Source organism: Harpegnathos saltator, unplaced genomic scaffold, assembly GCF_003227715.2.
Source record: "Harpegnathos saltator strain DR-91 unplaced genomic scaffold, Hsal_v8.6 scaffold60, whole genome shotgun sequence".
Classification (NCBI taxonomy): Eukaryota; Metazoa; Arthropoda; class Insecta; order Hymenoptera; family Formicidae; genus Harpegnathos; species Harpegnathos saltator.
In genome coordinates, this window is record NW_020230427.1 from 251,069 (window position 1) to 274,688 (window position 23,620).

Below are 23,620 nucleotides of genomic sequence, written 5' to 3' on the forward strand. Positions count from 1 at the left end.
TCGCCGGGATTGACGGAGCAATTTTACGGATGTTTAGCAAGAGGACATAGAGATGAGGAGACCGCAAGGAAGGATTCGTGTAAAAACGGGACCGCGCGACGTCTTCTCGAGTGCAGCGAGCCGTATCAAACCGCCAGATCTCCAAAGGGATGCCCTTTTCACGAGAGCGCGAGTAGAAAAATATTATTGACATAGCAATAACGCGATGAGATACATCCGTCCTCGAGCTCCGACGCGAGGAGAAGCCACGGAGGTGCGGTCTCATTACAGGAATCCAATTTTCAACTCTGTCGCTCGGAGTCGGTAATGACCTCACGCGTCCATATCAATTTGCAGGCAAATCTCTCGCTCGTCCCCGAATGAATCTCGTCGTCCTGGGCAACGTCGCGTGTGGACGTTACGTCGCTGATGCGCTGCAAATTATTACATTTATTATATACGATTTTCATGGACGTTGTGACGCTTCATGGTTTTGGGAAGTAGGGATATACAAAATGGGGTCCCGCCGTAATCGGATTCGTTTGGGCTCTGAAGCAGACAATATCGCCAACGACTACGGACTCTAAAGTGAAAATGGGCTAATCACTTGAAAGCTCGCAGACGAGGATTTGTAATAGCTTGAACAACGGCGCACGGGAAGCAGCTCGCAATTCCGTCTTTGTAATACCTCGGCATTTCTGACGGCTGGGACACCGGCGTTAGGGATATTTGCGCGGTAAACGTCCGTCGTTAACTTCGTCCAAGTGAAATCAAAGGCTTTATTTGACGGGCCGGCCGGCCCGTCTGGCTACGTCGTGAACGTGCGAGGCACCTCGGCGGAGCGCCGAGGGAAACGCGTTATACGCTAAAAGGGACAACTCATGCGAACGAAATCGCGAACGCGAACACGACAAACACGGGACTCATGCCATCGGTGTTGCCGTGTCTGCGATATTTTCGCTTTGGAGTAATTATCACGTACATACGGAACAATTTGGACAATTTGGAATTATAGGTTTCCAAATTATAAAAGTTCGGCTGGCTGACAGAACTCGCAAATAATCTCGATAGATAGCGATAAGTTCAATCAAACGTTTCTCAGATAGTTATCTTGTCCTGTCGCAAGTTTTGTACAATCATGCGTATTGCGCTTATCGTCTACCTGAAATAATTTTTTTCTTATTTCACTCGCTCAGAATAACTCACATTTCGCGGCGTCGCACGTCAAGAAACTTTTTATCCCGCCTCTATGTCGATTTGTTCGCGAATCGTTCTTTAAATTCCCCGCATGCTCCCGCGTCGTACACTGCGCATGCGTGAGCACGTGGTCGAGCGACCGCATGGTCGACGATCAGCTGTGTCAGCGGAGTGAGGCCGTATTCCAGGCGCGTTACATAATGTGCTGTGCGATTGGAATGCAATCTTATCATTACTTCCATGCTACGTGACGAAGTATTGATTCTGTAGCGGCGTCGGAAAAAAAAACAGGTCGATAGAATAAATATTAATAATATTACAATTCGATCGATAGAATAAATCGATAGAATAAATAATTATTAATATATTCGTTTGCGAAAAATCCTAGCGATGTAGACGGGATAATTCCGTGGTAAAGTTGAAACTCCTGTATTGTTAATAAAGCCGTGTTCGTCTTTCTTCGAAGCGAGGGTTAATTTTATCGTTTGCCTTCGGGTTATAGCAAAATTAGCCCGTGAGGCAGACAGCACGGGTATGAATTAACAATATCGTGAAATATTAGTCACACCTAACATGATTTTACTTTATAAAATATTGTAGAGAGATATGGATCGTCTCCCGATTTCAATGATATTGATATATGTTATCAAGGTTATTACTCTTTTTTAGGTTTTAGTCTGCGCTCATTGTTTCTTACAAAGTCACTAATAAAAGAACTTTTCTAAATTAAATATGATTTTTCGACACAGTGTACATTATAATACAGTAAGCAATATACATGGTCTGCCAAAAGTTCTGGAATGGATAATTATTTCAAAATATAATGATTGTTTAAAACAATGTTTGAAACAAAAGTTGTAGGGTTTAAAAAAGTTATCAGATATTGATAATTGACCTTGGAGTGACCTTGAGAAACGTTATCAAGGTAGACATAAAAATCTTAAATGGAAACTCAAATTTTTTATTACACCATCTTTTTCCACTAATTAATTTGAACAACTTTTGTCTGAAACATTTTTTATTTGCCTAATATGTTTTGATATTTAAGGATAACTTGGTAACTTTTATAATATTTAACTTACGATATCTCGCTAACTGTTTGTCGGGATAAAAAAATGGCACAAGGCGTTATAAAAGCTGTCTAAATATTCACCCCCACATCCACACTCATACCCACACCTAAGCACTTAGGGCCTTATACGTGCGTAAAAAAGTTTGGAAACTGCAAAAGTAATGAGTGTGGAGTCGCATGATTCTGTTTAAAAAAATTTCTTTTTAAACAATCGCTCTTTCTTGAACTTTTACACGACTTTCATATTATTCTTTTTCCTTTATATACGTTACTTTGATAGTATCTCACGTAGCCTAAGCATAAAATCCAATGGGTCCAAGTCTGTCCATTCATTACCTTAAGTAGCCAATATTTGGACCTTTTTGATTCATTTTTGCCAGGTTCCCGTCATTTTTTTGGTTAAAAAATACTGTCTTACAACTACTACCGTGGCATACAAGATAATCCGTTAGGTTCTAAAGGTTTGCAGTTTGGGTCAATATCGCTGACTTTTGCACTCCCTTCTTTGTCGAGTCGTGCGCGCGAGCGCGGCTGGAGGAAAATAACGACTCGCGTTGAATATCAAGTTTGCGGGAGCCATCGCCATTAGTAGGCCCGCGCGAAATATCGTCCCAACAATGCCTCGCCCGTGTCCATAGCGCGAGTCTTTCGAGCGATTCGAGTGCATCTAGGTGTTAAGCCGATATCTTCATCGCGGCAACACGCAAATGAGAGATGCTGCAAAAGACGTCCGCCAAGTAGAATGCGAGATCCGCGCGATCGCACAGATAATACGAGGGAGAGTACAATGCCAGTGTCATTCGCATTCCTCGTTTGTCAAGCGCACGTAGTGGCGAGATTAAGAGAATCTCTCTGCCCCCCTCTCCCCCCCTCTTTTCTCCGTTTGCCTATCCCCTTCTCTTCCTCTCTTCTTCTCTCGTCGTTCCTTACTTTGCTCATCTACACCCTCCACATTTCCCTCTCTTGCTCTTCTTTCTCCCATTCGCTCGTTCTCTTAGCCGTTGTAGATACAACCGTGACGGTTACAAACGATACCGACGTTCCACGGGGTTACAATGGATTTAAGTCACGTTCGTTCCACTTAATCCGCGGACATTCTTCCTCGGCTTTCACCTACGAGCTCTGCCTGCTCTCAGACACTCAGGGCTCGAATTCCTGGACCCGTAGCCGACGACGTGAACGTAATTAAGATGTAACGTTACCCCTAGATTCGAGCACGTTTTCCTAGCGACGACGTCGCGTAGAATAATCGCCGCGGTGTAATCGTAGCGCGAGCCGGAAGCCAGCGCTCGCGATCGACACGGCGACCATTGTGTCTCTGTCAATTCGTACCGCAAGGATAACGATCGATGACGAACTCAAGAGCAAACATTAACTCTTTGCGATCCTTTTAAATTTCCCCTGGCGGCGTCCAGCGCTCCCGATTTATCGGGTTCGGTAAAAAGTAATTTCGTATTTTTAGGTGAAATTCAAAAACAACATTTTTGTATTAAAAAATATCTTTAATGTACAATGTACGTACTGTTTCGTCCGATAACCTTCCGCCTTCTTTCAGGCAAATTAAAGATTCCATCTTCCTAGAACTTGCCGATTTTTGGGCGAGAAACTGCTCAAGATGCTTTTCGCAGGCTTCCAAAGAAGTGAAATTTTTTGCATCGAGGGAATTCTGCAGAGACCTAAATAAGTTTGATGATGTTGATCAGGTGAATATGGAGGAGATGAGGCAAGTCATCTCAGCCAAACTACAATCATTTTTGCCGGATTGCCAAAGATACGTGAGGTCCAGCGTTGTCTTGGTGGAATATGACACCATAACGATTGCTCAATTCTGGAAGCTTCTTATCGATTGCTGCATTCAAACAGTCCAATTGGGAACGATACTTGTTGGAATCATTTGTTTGGTTTCGCGGAATTATCTTCGATCAATGTCTTGATTTGGTCATCATCAACCACCGATGGTCTATACTTGAGCGATCGCCATCTTGACATATCGTATATCACCAGCATGAAATTTCATTCGAAATCAATTTTGGCACACAATTTTGGTTCGCTTACGGTTTATCTTCTCCATACACAGCATATATCTTTTTTTTGTTCGCATCGCATTTTGCCCTTTTGCGAGAATAGAAAAGCACCAAACACCGAAGATATTGCTTGTTTTGCTCCATGTTCACAATGTCGTCGAATAAAAATTACTTAGAATAGATTTTGAAAAATAACAGCTTAAAATACGCAGGCAAATCTTTCTAAGCTTTCAGAAAAATATATGGTGTCAGATATTGAGTGAAGATCGCATTTCCTCTTAACCATCTGCCCGCAAAATATGAAATTACTTTTTACTCGACCCAATAAATTCCGCTTCCCGAGCGCGCATGCAATAGTGGTGTTTATACTGTGAAAAGAGGAATACTTTTAATCAATTTACTTTATTACTTATATTTTCGGACTGAGTCTCTAAATTCTCTGGGAAACTGGCTGGGCCATGCCCAGCCGGAACTACAACAAATGATTTGTTCTATTTGGTGCAGGACCGCAAAGGGCTAAGGGAGGTGCACGCTCCCTTCGCTGAGGAACACCACAACGTGACCCACGGACGTGTCTTTGCGCCGAACCCGCCGATTAAGTCGTCTGTCGCGCGGTGTTGACCCGCGCAATCATAAAAAGACCAAAGCAGATGCGTCCACGGGGACAATAACGCGCGAAATCGCGAGAGCACGTGCTCGCACACGACGTTTCTTGAATCGTAAATCGCGACCGCCGCCGCTGCTTAACAATATCGCGCTAAAGCCTTAATCCTCCGGGCTTCAGGGGGGTCGCAGGATTCACCGCGGGTGTTTGAGTGGCAGGGGGAGGGAGCAATGACGCTCGCGACGGCCAGGTAACCCGGATACCTGCGACATGGCGGCGGCGGCGACGGTGCGGAAACTCGTTTCGCCATAACAATTTCGCGGAGCGGATAACATGAGAGCGCCCGCTGGAATTACGTACAAATGGCGGACGTTATCCGCTCGCGGGGGGCGCCAGTAAATCGTTTTATCCAGGCCGTGCCGGCGCACGGACACACCGGCGTTTATTTAACTGTAAGTTCAGCCGCCACGGCCATTTTTCTGAAACTATTCCGACCGGGGCCATTACCGGCTCCGGACGACCGAGACGTTAAACCGTTCCGGCGGCAGCGGCGGCAGCGGCGGCGGCGACTTGCTCGCAACTGCGATACGGCGCAACTTTTGTCCTTTATGGGGAAGTCCCTTAAATATAGGACGACCAGAGTGCTCGCCACCTTGCGTTTCGACCCTCTCAAGATTAGAGGTCCGCGACCTTTAGCCGGCAAATGCGCGCACGGCCGTATAGTCCGTTTTCTCTCTCTCTCTCTTTCTTGGCGACTAAAGTCCGCGAAGCCGGCGCAAGAAAATTATTTGGCCGGTGGAAGTTGGCGCGATGTAAATTTTCCCTCCACTCGGACCTCCTCGGTGTGCTCGTGTGCGTCCGGGAACGTTGTCTGCATGTAGAAAATTATTTGGTTGATATATTTAAGTGAATTTCACTTACGACAACCGAAACTTTGCGTTCCTTGGGAATCACTTGAAAATTTGATCGCAGCGCAAGAGAAATTTCGTTAGAAGGTTTCTGTTGTCTCAGGAATACGCTCGGTCACGTGAACTGGACATTAATGTTATCAAGGATACAAATTTCGTTCTTCACGCGGATAAACAGAGCGTCCCTGTGCACGTAAGTCGATGGAGAAAGCATTTGCGCGACCGGGTTGAAAATCGCATCATTGGCAGCGTCATTCAATTTCTTCAAACGAATCTTTTCGGTCGCGGAGTGAGAACTGAGATTTCGTTTCTTTTTACGATAAAGTTGCGCGCTTTCTGTGAGAGACGGCAGATTTTAGTCCCTTCAATCGAGAGCAGTTGTTGATGCAAATGGCCCTGTGGTCTGCGAAAAAAATTTTCTGTTACTTCGACGCAAACTTCATCCAACAGAAAATTTCTAGTTGTCACTACGGGATATTTTTCTACGTGTGATAGGCTTGATTTCTGATGGGTTAATCCTTTATATACTGACAATACTTAAAAGTACCGCTCTATATAAACGCTCATATGTTTTTGAACTTTTCTTTTCTGTGTTTTAATCTATGTTATGTCGGTTCTTACAAGTACCACTTTAAAATCATTAAATTGTTATAAAATTGTTATAACATTTATTTTCTTATTCCTTATATTTATAATGTGCCAAAAACTATTTAATCCTTAAAGGCTACGATGGGTGAAATTTCACCGCATGCGAATTTTTGATCTTATTAAAAAACGTAACCACATTGGCAATACTGTTTTTATAGGTATTAGGGATATGCAAAATTTTCTATCGCTTTTAAGGCAATACTTTTTTATTAATATTGTTGTAAATAACATAGTATCTTTAATCAAAATATTTTCCGGCATTACCTACTACTTTTTATCCATCTTTCAGGCAAAAGGTGGATACCATAATAAAAGAAGTCTTTGCTCTTGAAGAATGAATCAAGTTATTGATAAATTGTTGCATTTCCCCAACATTGCGAAATTATGTACCACACTGTGCTGCATAGAACGAAATAAGTGGAAATCAGACGGGGCAATATCGGGGGAATCGGAACCGAGTGGTAGAATTTGCCATTTGCAATTCCATTAAAGTTTCCCGGGTCGTTAATGCAACATGGGGTCTGGCATTGTCGTGCGGAAGAATCGTTTTGTTTTGCTTTGTCACAAAATATAGCCGTTTCTCGATCAATTGCTTATTCAACTGCCTCATTTGTCGACTGTATAATTCCGCGGCGATAGTCCGAGATGGTTTCAACAGCTCATAATACAGCACTCCTTACGTGTCCCACCAGATACGCAGGAGGACTTTATGACCATGGATATTTCATTTTGGCTGTGACGTAAAGGGCTCTCCGGGATTTACCCACGATCTTTTGCGATTGGGATTGTCATAATAAATCCATTTTTCGTTTCCGATCACAATTCGATACAAAAGAGACTTGTGTTTGTGTCTATTGAGTAGCGAAAGACAAATGATGACTGAGCAATAGCGTTAATAATCGGATAATTCATGGGGAACCCATTTTCCTTTCTTCAGAATTTTCCCCATCTCATACAAGCGCTGAATTACAGTGCTCTGATCAGCATGTAACCTTTTCGCAAGTTCTACACTCGATTGAGTCGAATCTTCTTGCAACGACGCTTCCAAGTCGTTCGAACTCGTCTCTTGCGGTCGCTCGGCACGTTCCTTGTCTTTCAAGTTAAAATCGCCATTTTTAAAGCGCCGAAACCACTCACGACACGAACTTTTAGTTACCATACCCTCGCCATAAGTTTCGCAAATGATTCTTATTGTTTCGGCAGCTGTTTTGCGCCGATGAAATAAAAGAAGCGTATAATGCGTTCTATCGACTTTCACCTTCGTACGAATTAGAAATGTTTATGTCAATGAATATGACTTATTATACATCAGTTTCTATTAGAGATGTGCGAACTATTCGAATTCGAGTCGAATCTAACGTAATTTCGATTTGATTCGAATCCGAATCCCTATGATTCGAATTCGAATAATTCGAATAGGAATCAAATACATTATCGTTTGCATGCATCAGCTACAAAACGGGCCACCTGGGCCTATATGTTTGACCCCTTAACTTGTAATTAACTTAACTTATAATTAATAACTTAATTAGAAATTACTTTAAATAGTTAAATATATATATATATATTTTACTTTAAAATGATATTACTTTAGGATGATATCAATATTTCCTTTCATATTAAAATCTTCCATCATTATTTGCACGTTTAATAGTCATGTTAAATTTTTTAATGATTCGGTTCGATTTCATTCGATTCGATTCAAATTCGAGTGAAATTTCACAGATTCGATTCGATTCGACATAAAAATTCTTGATTCGCACATCTCTAGTTTCTATGCAGGTTGACCAATACTGACACAATCTAACAAAAATGCGTCGCAACTTTCATGTAAATAATTCACAATGCCATCTACACGTGAACGATGGAAACTTTTGCATATCCCTAATGTTTATTCACACTATCAGTAGTGACAACATCATGACAAAACAAATCGATTCTTGCATATGTTTTGTTATAAACAATAGCAAGAAAAGTCAGCTTATTTGATGGTAGCTTTCAAGACTTGAGTACAAATTTCGCAGGAAAGTCTTAGACAAATTAATTCAGGTTACAAAGGGTTAACGACGCACTTGTCGGCCAAGAGAGACGTTAGAAAGCGAATCATTCGCGATGAGAAAGCATTAGCAGCGGACTCGCGGCTAAAAGTAACGAGCGCAGGCTTTCAAAAGCATTCCTATTTTGCACGCCGAGTGAAAAACGGGGAAACTCGTCCTCTTTGTATTTTCGTATCGTCACGTGCGGCTAACGTAAACACCGTTATTCCTAGGGCCCGCGCATTTAACGTCAATATGTCGCTGATCGGATTTACACAACAGGCCGGAGCCGGACAAAAGTAGCCATTGAAAAATAGCTATCGGGGCGATACGCGCTTATAGATTTTTATCTCGACGAACCTGCTCGACAAGTTTGCGCTTAGCGGCTAAGAGTCAATGGTAACTTTTGCGCGCGATAACAAAGCGGTGTCGGGACTCGGAGCGCGTTCGCTCTCCGTCCTTTGAGCGAACTCCGGCAAATTTGGCGTTTCGAAACGAACTTGATTTCCGCAAATCGAACCGAGATACCAGTCGCGAATTTAGATTCATGCGCCCGAGTTGCGGGAAATGACGCTCGCCACGAGCGAACGCCGCGAGGCGTGCTCGGGAGGCACCGCCCCGTCATTCGCCGGTATATCGTAGCGGCGATTCGATATATCGATTCAGATTAACGGGTCGGTGAGAAAATTCGCCGGGAAGCGAGTCGACGCGGCTCTGCGAGCCGCTCGGCCGTAAAGGAAAGCGATGAGCGACGCGCCGCGCGACACCCACGGAGATGGTTTCTGGTCAAAAGCCGTATTGTATTAGCCGCAGTCGCCTTTATTGAGGATAAGAAAGAGACCCGCTGTCTCAGGAGCGTTTTACGATCCGCCGTAAACTGCTATACAAGTTGTCGCGAACGAAGTTTGCGCCGGCAACGTCCCGGAATGCCTTGACCCAATGCTGTCGGCGCCGTCGCCTCTCCGATACGTTTCCCGAAAGTCAAATTGAATGCTCGCCCATCGCGGCGAGAGCGCATGCCGGCTAAAAATAGCCGCATGCGAGGTATGCACGCCTCGGAGGCAATATGTACTTTATCTCCGCGCCGATGTCTTCGTAATATCCCGAAACTCGCAACCCCGATTCGGCGACGCTGTCGCGCTCGCAGACGGCGCGGCGAAGGGAATCTTCTTCGTTAACTCGGCGCGATGTCTCGCCGCGGCTTCTCCCTCCCTTCTTTCTCCCTTTTGACATCTTGACGGGCGCTCTGTCACGTACGCGTGACGTCACTCTGCCGGCGATTATCGCTTTTTTACCAAGTATTTGTCGATAATAATAATCTATAATATTGTGGAATATCGCATAGAGAAAGGAATATATTTTTAAACAAGCTTTAGCTTGAGAGGACAAAACTTCGGTGAATACTGACGATTCATTTACTTAGATCTAAATTCCTTCGTTTAAGTAATGTTTTATTCAAATGCATAATTGCGCTCTCGTGAAAAGCCACGGTTGTCAGAAGATGTTCTCACTGGAGAACAATTTTCGCCAGCGTAAAAATATGTATGTTAAGTTAAATGGCCCACTTACTGACCTCTTGTATATTTTAATTCAGTGACTTTCTTAGACATAAAATGTCACCGATTCATGTCAATAAGGTAGTAGTAGCGCTATCTACTGCTTTCAGTTACAATCAGACATTTCGAATGAATAATTATCGTCAAGTCTCCCGATTGAAGCAGAGAGCCACGCTTCAGGGCTGCTTTTCCCGTTTTTCTTACGTAATTGGTCTAATTAAGTTCAAAAAGAGCTAAATGTTTGTTCTATGCTACGAAAATTTTTCTTTCACAGTTGGTTTTTTCATTAAATTTGACGAGTCAATTAATGGGTCATAATTTTGGGGCTTTTATTTATGGAGTCCTTATTTATTGCCCATGCAGTTGCTACGCATTAAATTTATTATACAGAGTGTACAAAAAGTATCGGGATGGCGAATATCTCGAAATATCACGAAAACATTTTAGAAAAAAATGTCAGACAAAAGTTGTATGGTTTCAAGAGAGACATAAAAGAGCTCTATATCATTTTGCTTACAGATAGCGCCACTTTCTGATGACTGATTTTATTATTGATCAGTACTGTTTTTAAATGAGAACTCCAATTTTTTAGTATATCATTTTTTTTCTATCAATTAATTTGAATAACTTTTGTCTGAAACATTTCTCTATTTGCCTAATAATTTTTGAAATATTTAAGGAAAACGTAACTTTTTTAATATTTAACTTACGATATCTCACTAACTATTTGTCGGGAGAAAAAATAATACTAGACTTTTTTACTCTATTTCATCTCAAAAATATTTAATGTTACAATAGTGCTCTAACTTGTGTTAACTTATCGACCTTTGAAAATTTCAAAATTATCAAATTAACAAAAGTCAGGGCACTACTGTAACAATATATTCTCGAGACTAAATAGAGTAAAAGAGTCTAATACTACTTTTTCTTCCGACAAATAGTTAGTGAGATATCGTAAATTAAATATTGATATAAAAGATGATAATAAAACAAAAACACAAAAAAGGACAAAAGTTGTTAAAATTAATTGGTGGAGAAAGATGATTTAATAAAAAATTAGGATTTCCATTTAAGAAAAGTAATGATCAGTGAATATCTCAAAAATGGCGCTATCCGTAAATAAAATAATATACTTTTGTTTTATGTCCCCCTTGAAACCACACAACTTTTCTCTGAAATATTTTTCTCTAAAATGCTCAGTTTTCGAGATATTTCGTTGTCCCTGTACTTTTTATACACTCTATATACACAAATATAATAAAAATATTTCCTGACGTTCATATTCGCGAAACTGTATAAAGCGGAAATTTGTTTGTTAGATTATGTTATGGCAGCGTGGAGAGTCAGAAATTGGATGGGATCAGAAAGTGCGACATCGATGTTTTCAGAGAATCAGAAACACTCCGGCAATGGACAAACATTTTCAAATAAATAACTTTGTTTTAATTTCTACGTATATTTGCTTGCAAAATATGTGTGTCTTAGTCGCAGAAAGCTTTGACTCACACATGATAAAACTCTCCGTTTTCAGTTTCGTTTTATATTGCTCCCATAAATAACAAAATGACTATTTTTGTTATTCTTAAAAGATCAACAAAAACGGGCCGTTTATATGCTTTAATACAAGCAAATGTGTTATTAGTTTACCCACCGGATAAATACCTTTTATTTCTTAGATTTTTTCTCTCACCGTATAGAAGTTGTCGCGCAAACACAGACTCATGAGTTTGCATAGAAGAAGATAGGTTTTTTGTAGACACCGTCCAAGCGAGTTCTCAAAATGCACCGAACGCGGCAGGCGAAAAACTCGTCCGCGCGGTGAGCGCGTGGTCGCGAGGGTGTTAAACCGATATTGCGAAACGTGCGCCGGTATTCTCGCGACTCACCGCGAGCCATCAAAAGCCGTCGGAGGCTTATTAATCACGGGAGCGGAAGCGCGCGGGCGATTTTGCGGCGGCCGGCGGGAAGGGAGATCCTTCGCGAGTCAGTCGTGCAAAAAGGACATAAACGCGCGTGCGCGCTCGCAACATAAAGCACGCTGTTATCCCTCGCGAGGAGGAGGACGCGGGACGACGGTCTCGCGGCTCGTCGCGGACACAATGCGATACCTACCTACCTCACGCTCGCCGCCGCGTCTCGCGACTCCAATGTAGCCCTCGTTATTGCTACTTTATTGCTCGTAAATCCTCGCGCTGTGCGCATCCCCCTCCCCTCCCCGCTCGGTCGGTACGGGAGGATATGAGCGTGTCCCTTAACGGGTGTCTCTCGCCGGGCGCTGCCGTCTCGTAATCCCGCGCGATATGTGGCGAGGCCTCTCTTCTCCTCGAGCGAACGCCAAAGGACCGGACGTCAAAGAGCCGGAGGTGCTCGTCCTCCTCGTGCTCGGCGCGGCTGCGCATCCAGCTGAATTCTAATTATCCGGACTCCACGCGTCGGCGCTGATCGAAATTTCCACGTGAACATTCGCAGCCGACGTTACGTGTCTGTCAAGTAACGCGGTAAAACGTGCGTTCCGCTCGATGCAACGAGCGTTTCGCCGGGTTCTTGTCTCACGAGAGGAATTGATTTCCTGGAAACAAGAAGACGACGTTTCGCTCTAATTCTCAGATGATACTTTCAATTTCCGGTAATATGCGTGCGCGCGCGCGCCATGATGATTCCAATCCCCGGGCTGCGCGTCGGGAGAGATCCGTCTCGTTAGATTCTTTTTCATGTTATTGGATTAAATGGAGCTCGTTGGTGATAGCTGCTGGATAGATATCTTGTCCTCTGCACGCGCCGCACGGGGAAGCCGGTTGGCTGGCTGGCTGGCACTTTTTTTTATTTTTGTCTCTTTCTGTGTTTTGTCTTTTTTTCTTTTTTTTCTTTTTTTTTTTTTTTTTTTGAACGTTTACAGCGAGTTCTCGTCGAGTCGATTCCCAGGGGGGTCGTGCTCGTACTTTTCGCTTGTTCCCCGCTGATTCGCGCGCTCGGAACGCTACGTGATTAAACTCACCGCGTATACGCTTCGATCGTGGCCATTGATATTCCGCGGGTATCCTCCATCTCGCTCCCTTTTTTTGGAAAACAAAGATACGTTCTCGTTAAGGTCCGACAAATTGCATTGCATACGCGAATTAAATTGCGTGTCGAAATTGGCCGACGGTACAAACTTTCCGTCGGGAGACTCATTCTCTTTCCCGTTTAAAGGAGTGCTCCGCTCGGAAGTTTGAAATAGCGATACGAGAGATCGAGAGAGAGAGAGAGGGGGGGGGGGGGAGTCGTCACGACGGTCGTATCGATAGCGGGGCGTCGTGCGATTTTCCGAAAAAAAATATTACGTCGACTAAATTTCTCGGCGATTCCCCACCTCGACAGCAGATTTGAGATCATTTTGTTGGTGCAAACGCGTGTGTTTCGCGATGGCCGATGATACAATTAATTTATTAATAATATTATTATTTTATTATTATTATTGTTATAATTTAATAGACGCTAAGCGTCAGCACTGATCGGTCAGTTGTGAGTTGGATGGTTCATACGTCGGAATAATACCTTGCGAATATGATTTATTTTGAGTTACAACATTAAACCTGGACTTGAGCGACTAAAAAATATCGTATTTAACCCTTTCACTTAGTTAGTAGGAAGTATATTTCCCACCTTTTCTTGATTCAATTTTGAGTTGTAAATCATATAATTTTGAAGAACTAATCGAGGATTTGAGTTTTCCAGACAATTGAATAGTTGTTCAACATATTCCAATAGATTTTTATACCCAATTATTCATTTGTGATTATTTATAACAAATCAAAGTTGAAAAAAACGCTTTGTTTTTAGGGAAAAATCGATTTCTCGGAGAGTATTGAATGTAGGGGTCTGAAATTTTCACCAAATATTTTTCTGATGTTGTACAAAAACATCTATTTTTTTCGGTATCTTTTGCAGGTTAGAGTTCTTTTTATAAACAAATATTTCTACAAAAACGGCCGAAATTTGATTTTTTTGCACTTTTTAGCTCCATTTTCCTAGTTTTTTCATTCTGTATCTCCATCTTATCCATACTATCAATATTATTTTACTCAAAAATGAATGTTTGATCTCTAGTAAGCATAAATATGCAATATTGAACATTTTCCCACATAAATTTTTTCCAGCTCGATCGAGTTCCATCGTCTAGAATCATATGTTCTTATTACGACCTAGTCATTATTTAATAATAATTGGAATTTTCATTAATTTTGTACATCATGATCGCCATATTGAGTCCGCCATTTTGAATTTTGCAAATCTGACTTTAGATTCGTAATCAGCGACCCACAAAACGTAGGACTACCAAATATTTTAATAATTTTCTCAAGGGAAGTTAATTCAGCAGTGAAAGGGTTAGCCAAAAAATTCATTACCGAGATGACATATGCCCAACTATTCCTTGACATATGACCATTTAATCTGGACACCTGACCATCTATCCCTCACACAGAATATTTTTAATATTTCGTTATTTCGTTTATTTCGTTTATTTCGTTATTACTGACGTCCCATGAATTTTTCTCCACGAAAACTCTTCTGCACCTTAAACATTATCCTCTACTGAACGTGTTAATATGTTGTTGACCATTTATCGCATTGATACAGATGAGTTATTTAATTAAAAAAACTATGTCCATCTATCCCGGACTTACCCTGTACGAGTGAATAAATGAAGCAAACTTGACTTCGCGCGTTGACTTCGCGTGACGCGTGTATCAAAACTGCGCGAGCCGCCATCGGGGGCGGGGGGGGGGATCGCTATCGGCGGGAACCGTCGATCATCATTAGCTTGATTGACCGTCCGCTAAATTGATAGTAATACGCGCGATTGCAATCGCATAGCAAACACGTGCAAACACGTCTTAATTAAACTTGTCTCGGTTCATAGCTTCCCACGAGCTTTCGCGAAACGCGTAAACGACCGTTATCTTCCGCATCTACTGAAAGATAGTTCCGCATCTCGTCCGGATTCACACGTAATTACGATCTCGCGCGGTTTTCATCAAGCTAAGCCGACAGATGCGCGTAAATGCGCGCTCGCTCGCTCTCGCTCTCTCTCTCTCTCTCTCTCTCTCTCTCTCTCTCTCTCTCTCTCTCTCTCTCTTTCTTTCTGTCTTTCCCTCTGAAATAACCGCCTCTCGAATTATTGCAGTCGCGATGTAAACGTTCCCGGTGCTCTTTGGAACAATTAAGGCCTGACGCTCGCGATGCGTAAGTTCTTCTCGACTTTTGAAAATCGGCTGAATACAACGCGTGAAAATCACGCAGGAAGGTCGATCGAACAGACGATATCACCGCGATAACGTGGGCATTCGCGCGAAAAGGGCTCGAAAACGCGGCCGTTTAGATTCGTTCTTAAGTTAATTAGGGCGTAATGCAGACGCTGCACCAGCGTATTAAAATCGCGGAGATAGCAGTGCTCGAGTACCGTTAATTAGTCGTAATTGGCGTGCATCTTCGTAATCTCGGAAATTTCAGTACCGACGCGCGCGCGCTCGCTTTGAAGTGAAATAAAATCTGGCGGACCGGCCGAGTGAAAACGTTGAGGTAAAAGTCTGCGGTTAATTTACGGAGTTTTCTCGAGCTCTCGGTGTTGCAGCAAGGTTACTCCCAGCAAGTGCCTACTATTCCATCGCGCTCGCCGAAATTCCCGCTCGAGGGAAGTCAGGTGAAGTTCTGGCTCCGGGGGGAGGGAGGGGGTCGTCCTACCGAAAAAGTCGTACTTCACTTCGATCTTATTGGAAGAAAAATAGAGACGGAGAGAACGAAATGGACAATTTTGATGCTCCGTCTTTAGCGAACGATACCCTACAGGTATCGTTCGCTAAAGATTTCACAAGTGTCTTCTCCCCCCTCCTCCACTTCACATCTGTGTCCGATGCTCGATATTAATTTACCGATACGCTCGCGGGACGTAGCTCATCTCATAATTCATAATAGCGATTTGCGACAAGCGGCCGTCGAGGAGCGCGCGTTACACTGTGTCGAAGCCTGAAAATACTGTCGCCAACGACAATGTCGATACGACAATTTAATCCGCGGTGCGCAAGTCGGTATACTCGCGTAACGAGGTTACAATCGGTCGCCATCAAGTCGCATCCGTTCCGGTGAATTAATTAAATCGCCATGCCAATCGCTACGGCTGTCGCAAGGACGCGAAATTCTCTCGCTGATCTAGCCGGCGATCACGCAGCCGTGCGGACGTGATAAAAGCACCGAAGAGACGCGATCGGGAGCATTCACAAAAGTCGATAAATATTCGTCGCATAACGCCGCGTTTGTAACGATACGTTGATTTCCAGAAGTAAAGCGACTGAAAGACACGAATTTCGTCGGCTACTCCAGCATCTCGTCGAGAGCTGGATCCTCCCTTCGTGTCCTTGTCCCGGGCCCGGCTCTTCGCAGGGCCTGAGCGAGGAGTGCGGGCCGCGAAAGACAGACATACCGTGATTTCTTATCTGAAAGCTGCGCCGAAGAAAGGCAGCAACGGCATGGGAGCTGCGCGCGGCTGCGACGGCGGTTAGACGGCCGTGTATAAATTACGCGCGGAAGCCCCGCGTCTCCCCCGATGTGAACGCAGCACAAAAATTGGGCCGGGCTACTTATTATTATTCATTGGGGACATTTGTTAGCTTATCTGACGGGCCCGCGACCGCCACGTTGGCTGCTCCTCTGCCTCGATCGAGACTTCAGCAGGGTTGATAAAAAGCACGCTTGAAATGAAAAAGACAAAGTATATTTTTGTTTAAAACTGTCTATTATGTTTTAAATATATTTTAAACGGGCGCGAAATTTAAACATATATACATTATTGGTATAGTTCAAATATTTGACTTTTGACGCAGTTTGTAGCATAATTGGTGATTTAATAAGAACACTTTCTTTTTAGGTCATTTCTTTTAAATAAACTATTAGATATGTGTGTGTGCGAATTATTAAGTAGATATAATATACAGGGTGGCTAGGATCTTTTGGAAAAGAAAAATATTTTTTGAAAAAAAAAATTTTTGGAAAAGATCAATCAAATTAAACTGAGAAGAAAAGTCACGTACCATTTTGCAAAAATCGCAATAGTTAATTGAAAACTTGAAAATTTGCGTATTTATTTGCAAAATAGTAAAGGACTTTTTTATGCAGAATGACTTAATCTACAATTATATGACGGTTAATTAATTAATAAATAATGCTCAGCTATAGGTTCAAGATCCAGGATTTAAAGTTCAATATATTCATATCTATCGCTAGACACAACAGCAGTCATATAATTGTAGATTACAGATTGTTATTCTGAATAAAAAATCCTTTACCATTTTGCAAATAAGCACGCAAATCTGCAAGTTATTAATTAAAAAAGCTTCTAGAAGTGATTATTTTCAATCATTAATAACTCAATAACCATGGCGATTTTTATAATTCTGCAATATGACTTTTCTTCTCAGTTTGATCTGATTAATCTCCATAATTTTTCGCTTCCAAAAGATCCCGGACTCTATACGCACTCTATATACACTCTATATACACATATAAATTTAATAATTATTTTTTTAATAATCGTGCAAAGCAATGCGCACATTTATGTGTAATACTGTGATACGTAAGAATATGAAAAAAAATAGATATTTTATGAAAACATCAATTTATGGTGTCACCGATAATTTTACGTCCAAAATTTACATTAAGCATCTGAAAGAAAGTTTAGAAAAAGGTATGCTTGAAATCATCGAATGTTTAAAACATGTTTAGAATTTTTGTTGTAAACAAAAAGTTCGGTTTAAAGCATGCCAACTTCGGTGCCGTGTTTCTCTCTCTCTCTCTTTCTCTCGGCCTCCTTCCTTTCACCGCGTTTCACGCTTTCGATGGCCTTCGCGAGATGGTCTCTCGATCGCGGTTGCGGTTTGCGGGGCGGAATATGTCGCGCCCGATTATCATTATCGTCGCTCGTTAACGCCGCGGGAGCTCGCGCTAATTTGCACGCGACGCGCAGAAGAACGTTCTCGTCGTGTTAGTCGGCCGGAGATTTCGCCCCGGAATCCGCTTCTCGCCCGTGCACGCGCCGCGCGGCGCACAACTATCGTAACTAATTTGGTAACTGGAGCCTCTTTCCCTCCCTGGAAATCCCCCTCCGTGTCGAACTAAGTTCCAGCGCGCGAAATTCCGTAAATCTCGCACGCGCTGCAACATTTGACCCGCTCCTCTCGCAGAATACACGTTGCAGGCGAGCGCGCCTGGGCATTTAAATTGCGCTTTGCACGCACGCACATTTGCCGCTTTCTCCTCCCCCCTCCACCCTCTCTTTATCTTTTCCGCCTTGACGGCATCCCGGAAACTAATCCGCAGAAATTGTACGTTCTATACGTACAGAGGGCAGGACTGAAGGGATCTTTCGCTGTCCGAATCACGTTCGTCCGTTTCTTCTCGCGGTCACCTCTGCATTCTTCAGCGCGCAAAGATTAAAACGCGATTTATCGGCGGCTTTTTATTGGGAGCCGCGAGGCCGCGGTTGACACTTGACAGGCTGCCGAGGAAATTCGTTGACGCGCCTTCGGCGCCGTTGATGCGCACTTATTCAATCTCAGTCGCGAGGAAACACGGCCGTGTGGCGGCGCGAGGCTACCACTAGTCTGTATTACGTCGCGGCAGGTAAATACCCTCTCCCCCTCTCTCTCTCTCTCTCTCTCTCTGCTCTCTGCTCTCTACCTGGTGTTTGCGAGTTCGGTGGTCGAAGGAGGGCATAAAGCCGTAATACCGCATTATATCAAAGTAATGTGACATCCGGTCCCAAGGAGAATATTTCTCTTTCTGGAGATTATCAGCTTATCGCCGTAAGTCTTCCCCTCTCTCTCTCTCTCTCTCTCTCTCTCCTCTCGAATATTTCGCTCCCTCCTTACCCCCTTTACTCCTTCTCTCGTATAATTCTCATTGGAATAAAAGTCTTAATCTTTACATACACCGTATGTACATTAAATATAATCTCGTTAGCGAGTTGCTTCTTCCTCCTTCCCCCTCCCCCCCCCTATCCCGCCCTCTCTCTCTCTCTCTTTCTCTTTCTTTTTCTCTCTGCGATTAATACGCTAGCGTTGTCAGATGCCGCGATAGCTTTCCATGTGTTTTCTCCACTCGACGCGATATCGTCAGCGACGACGAGAACGTTGTAAAGTGCGCGCAATTAGCGTTCGGGAGAAAAGATACCCCCCTCTCGTAATAGATTATAACTGAATTGAGTGCACACATCTGCGGGTAAAATCCGACGGTAAGACCGCTTCAATCTCGCAGCTAACTCGGCTTCATCACAGTTGCAGCGCGGCTGACAAGTCATCGCATTGTATGGCTTGTAACTCCAAATAACGTTACGCAGTCTAGTCCGGACTGTTAAACGAGGGTAATTACATCCGTATATCAGCGAGATGCACTGAACGCGCTCCCTGCCGACTGTCTCTGCCTCATGCGTGCGTATGAATCGTAATCGCACGAGGTATCCCCCCCCCTGCCCCGCAGCTCTGAAATTTGATCGAGACGGCCGCACACGGCAATCCGGTAAACCTCGCTGGAAAATAATAACACCTCGCGCGCGGCAGAGCGAAAACAAATATCATCGGTTTAATAATGTCGCGTATCGCTTTCACTGAGATATCGATCTTGGTCATAGCTGCTCGGTCAGAACGAAAAACTGAATTCGTACAAAATTGGAAAACCGCGACGGAGATAGGCAATGCGATTATCGCGATTACGTCCATCGCCCAAGAAAAGTAATTTCAGAATAAGCGAAATCATCCAAATTTTAGAGGATTTTATTCTTATATATGACCTCAAGAGGGTCTACTTCCTCTGAGATTAAGAGGAAAATATTATAAGCACATTATTCTTAAGAGGGGTTATATGTTATATGTATAATGCAAATCTTATTGATTTCAGTAGAAATTTCCTCTTATACGCAGATTATTTAATATTCTTTCGAGAGTGTTATTATTTATTCTTACTGGTTATACTAGTTAATTTGAAAAAATTATTATAATGTGCAGCGAAAAGTAATATATATATATATATGTATATATAAAATATGTAGATGCACTTCTGGCTCCAATTCTACAATAAATAGGCACGAATGAAATAAGATCGTCATAACAAATAAATTTCCAATCAATTTTGTTACGGACTTCATAGTTACAAAGATGTTCATTATAACCAATGGTATGAAGCATGGTTAAAAGAAGGAATATATTTGCGGTTCATCAACTATTTGCAATGCATTATAAACTATATTTGACCAATTATCTTCGTAAATTATCTTCGTTATATGTTACAGCACTATACACATCTTTTTTAAAAAGCGTTTCAAATATTCTGATCCATCAGCACATGGTTATTTTTTTCATTCATGTCCGGAGGTAGAGCATGACTGAACGAAAGAAGTCGACATTCTAATCAACATATTCCTCTTCATATAAGAGGACAATTCATTGATGTAAGAAGAAATCCTCTTCATATAAGACGAAAACAGTTAGAATATCTAATAAATTTTAGATGAATGTTTCTTTGTAAAAGGCCTCGCTTAGAATATGATACTATGGGGAAAATCATTTTACAAATAAAAAAATAGGATACTTTTACAAACAATACAAAATAGAATGCTTTTTTTTTGGTGTGATGGAGCAAAAGAACGAGAGAGAGAAAGAGAGAGAGAGAGATCATGCGCGCGCGCGCGCACACATATCTCGTTATCGATATCTAATGAACATCGAAGCCGAGGTGTCGCTCTCTCCCCCCTCCCGCGGAGGGCACGGCGAGCGCCGAAAGCGCAGCGAGCTACGTGGCCTGTGTAAGAATCGCGTAGACGACGGAGGTCGCGAACGGCGACCGCCACCACGCGCGTCACGTTCCTCCAGAAGCAATCTCTATGCACGGCCGGACTGCATAATTTCCGGTGCATTCGCGCGTGCAGCGCATGTAGCGCGTGCACGCGTCGCTCGCTCTTTCCTCGCTTCCTTCCTCTCTCTCTCTCTCTCTCTCTCTCTCTCTCTCTCGCTGCCTCGCTCGCGCGATAATCGCGAGGCAAACTACTAACGGGGTCCAGCTCGCGGGCGCGAGCCGCTCGCGGCGCGGCGGTAACGCCAAAGCCCGCAAACGCGATGGCACATTATATCGCTACGTAGCGCGTGATAACGGCGCGCGCGCGGCGCGCCGGAATACGTGTCGAGCACGCTCGCCGGCACGTAGGGCGCATACACGTTGGCGTTCGCGCTGCACTGCGGATGCACAAAGTGGTTGGGAACGATAACAAGTGGAGTCGGCCGCTCTCTCAAGAGAGCGAGCGAGCGAACGAGACGGGCTGCGACGGAGAAGGAGAGAGAGAGAGAGAGAGAGAGAGAGAGAGAGAGAGAGAGAGAGATCGCGCAAGCGAGATGAAAACGCTCTTATCGGCCGCCGTGCGCGCATCACGGCCGGATAATGCGCCGTGTAAAAGGATTATGCTCGCTGCCGCGCGGCACGAGGAGCGAGCCGCGAGCCGGTAAGTACGAATCGGTTACGCGGATTGTGAAATCGGAGAGAGAGAGAGAGAGAGAGAGAGAGAGAGAGAGAGAGAGAGAGAGAGAGAGAGGGAGAGAGAGAGAGAGAGAGAGAGAGATTGCGCTGTGGTTTGCGCCGGTCAAGCCGAAGATCGATCTGAGAGCGGCCGTGCGATCGTGCGATGCCTTCCGTCAGGATTCAATTTTCGTCGACGTCGTCGTCGCGAGTCCGCGTCCGCAAATCGTCGCGGACTCGGCGCACGATCGCTCAATCAGTCGGCCTGGCGGCATTCCGCCGCGGTGGCGGAGCGTGAAAACGCGCGGCAAGGTTAAATCCATTCGTCGCGCTCGTCGATCGCCCGCGGAGTAACTCGGCCGCTCGCGTTGCGACACGCCGCCGACTTAGCCGACTGCGTTTCAGCCGAAAAGCCGCGGCCATGTGTGTGTCATCTCCTGCCTGCGTCCTGTCGCGGGACATCGCTCGTCCTCGCGGTGGTCGCATGCGAGCGCACGGTCTAATCGCGTTATCCTCGCCCGGGCGGGGATATCGGGGCCGAGGAAGTTCTCGAGGTCCCGCCTGGACTTGGCGAGATCAGACGGCCTCCGCTAATTAAAGTACCCCGCCGACGGTGCTGTGTTTGCGCCTATCGTCGTGGGAAGAATACGAAACGCACGTGGCCGGAATATCTCGGGCGTGCTTCGGCGAGGAAACGTCGCCGCGAGTCGTTAGGGTTATATAGGGTGTCTCATGGTGACTAATGTTGCAGAGCTCGTGGAGGCGTAGAACGGGTTAAGACAAACATAAAAGTTACATATCGTTTTGCGAGATTCGCAATAATTATCGAATTATTAATGACAGAAATCTGACGAGTGAGCGCGCGCGCGCGCGCGCCAAAATGGATGATTGGGGGAGCGTCGCAGCCTCTCGGGCCCAAGGTCCGTAAATAGAGGAACGCAACAAAGTTAGGTCCTAGGAATGCCGATTTTTTTTTTCAGACAGAAATCGATTCAAAGATCGATTCGAATCACGAAGAAAAAGACCGATCTTTAAAAAAATCGGTTTGTAGAGAATCGATTTCAGAAAATCGATTTGAATCGGTATGCATGCAAAGTGAACCACTCATTAAAGTATATTATCTGTCAAATTTCTACAGACCTAAAGACCTCGTGTAATTCATATAAAGTTTAATATGAATTAAAGAAATTAAACAGACGTTATTCTTTTGGTTGTGTTGTGTGTGGCCGCAACAAGATAGGTAAAGATCTTTAAATCTTTATGCTAAGGGCTTAATTAGTTTGGTTAAACATCAATCAAGGGTCTTTAAACGTTATTAAATAAGAAATCACGAAGACGTAGGTCCGGCGAGATAAAACAACGAATGGCGGCGCATTGTCTTTCCTCTCGCCGCGCACCGCCACTCCTCAGATTTCTGTCATTCTGTCATTAATAACTCGATAATTATTGCGAGTCTCGCAAAACGGTATGGAACTTTTATGTTTGTCTTAACCCAATCTACCTTCACACTTCGGGTTGTAAACTTATAATCCCCTACCCTATATACTATTATATGGAGTGGCTGTGATTGGTTCGCGCGTTCCGCTGAAAATTTTCGCCCATGGGACATCAGCCTAAAGGCAACGTAATGTGCATCGTGCAACCATTAAGTGAGTTCAAATATTACGACTAAAAAGAATTAAAAAAAAACTATATTACTAGTAGAAACTGAAAAATCGTGTTGGCGATTTTCAGAATTTACAGATCGATCCTTGAATCGATTCAGTTCCAGAAAGTCAATTCGAAATCGACCTTTTAGGCTCCGATTAATCGATCTTCGATTAAATCGATTTAAAATCGGCATCCCTATTAGATCCTCTCACGGCCGCCATTTTGCAGCCAGAGAATCTGCGTTAGTGTACGTGTAGTATTATGGTTTAGTTGTGTGAGTGAACAGACTAATCAAAACATAGTTTAAACACATTCCAAAATACCAGTGAGAATTTTCAAAAGAAAAACAATTGCAACGCCGACTGTAGTACAAAAAATTGCAAGAAATGAAAACAATTTTTGACATGACGGCAT

The 23,620-nt window shown here is 43.7% G+C and overlaps 1 protein-coding gene across 1 annotated transcript in view; it reads left to right on the top strand.

The window, feature by feature from the left end:
* Window positions 1-23,620, top strand: part of alpha-Man-Ia (alpha-Mannosidase class I a) — a 923,832-nt gene that overhangs the window by 190,804 nt on the left and 709,408 nt on the right. The gene's annotated exons all lie outside the window — the stretch shown is intronic.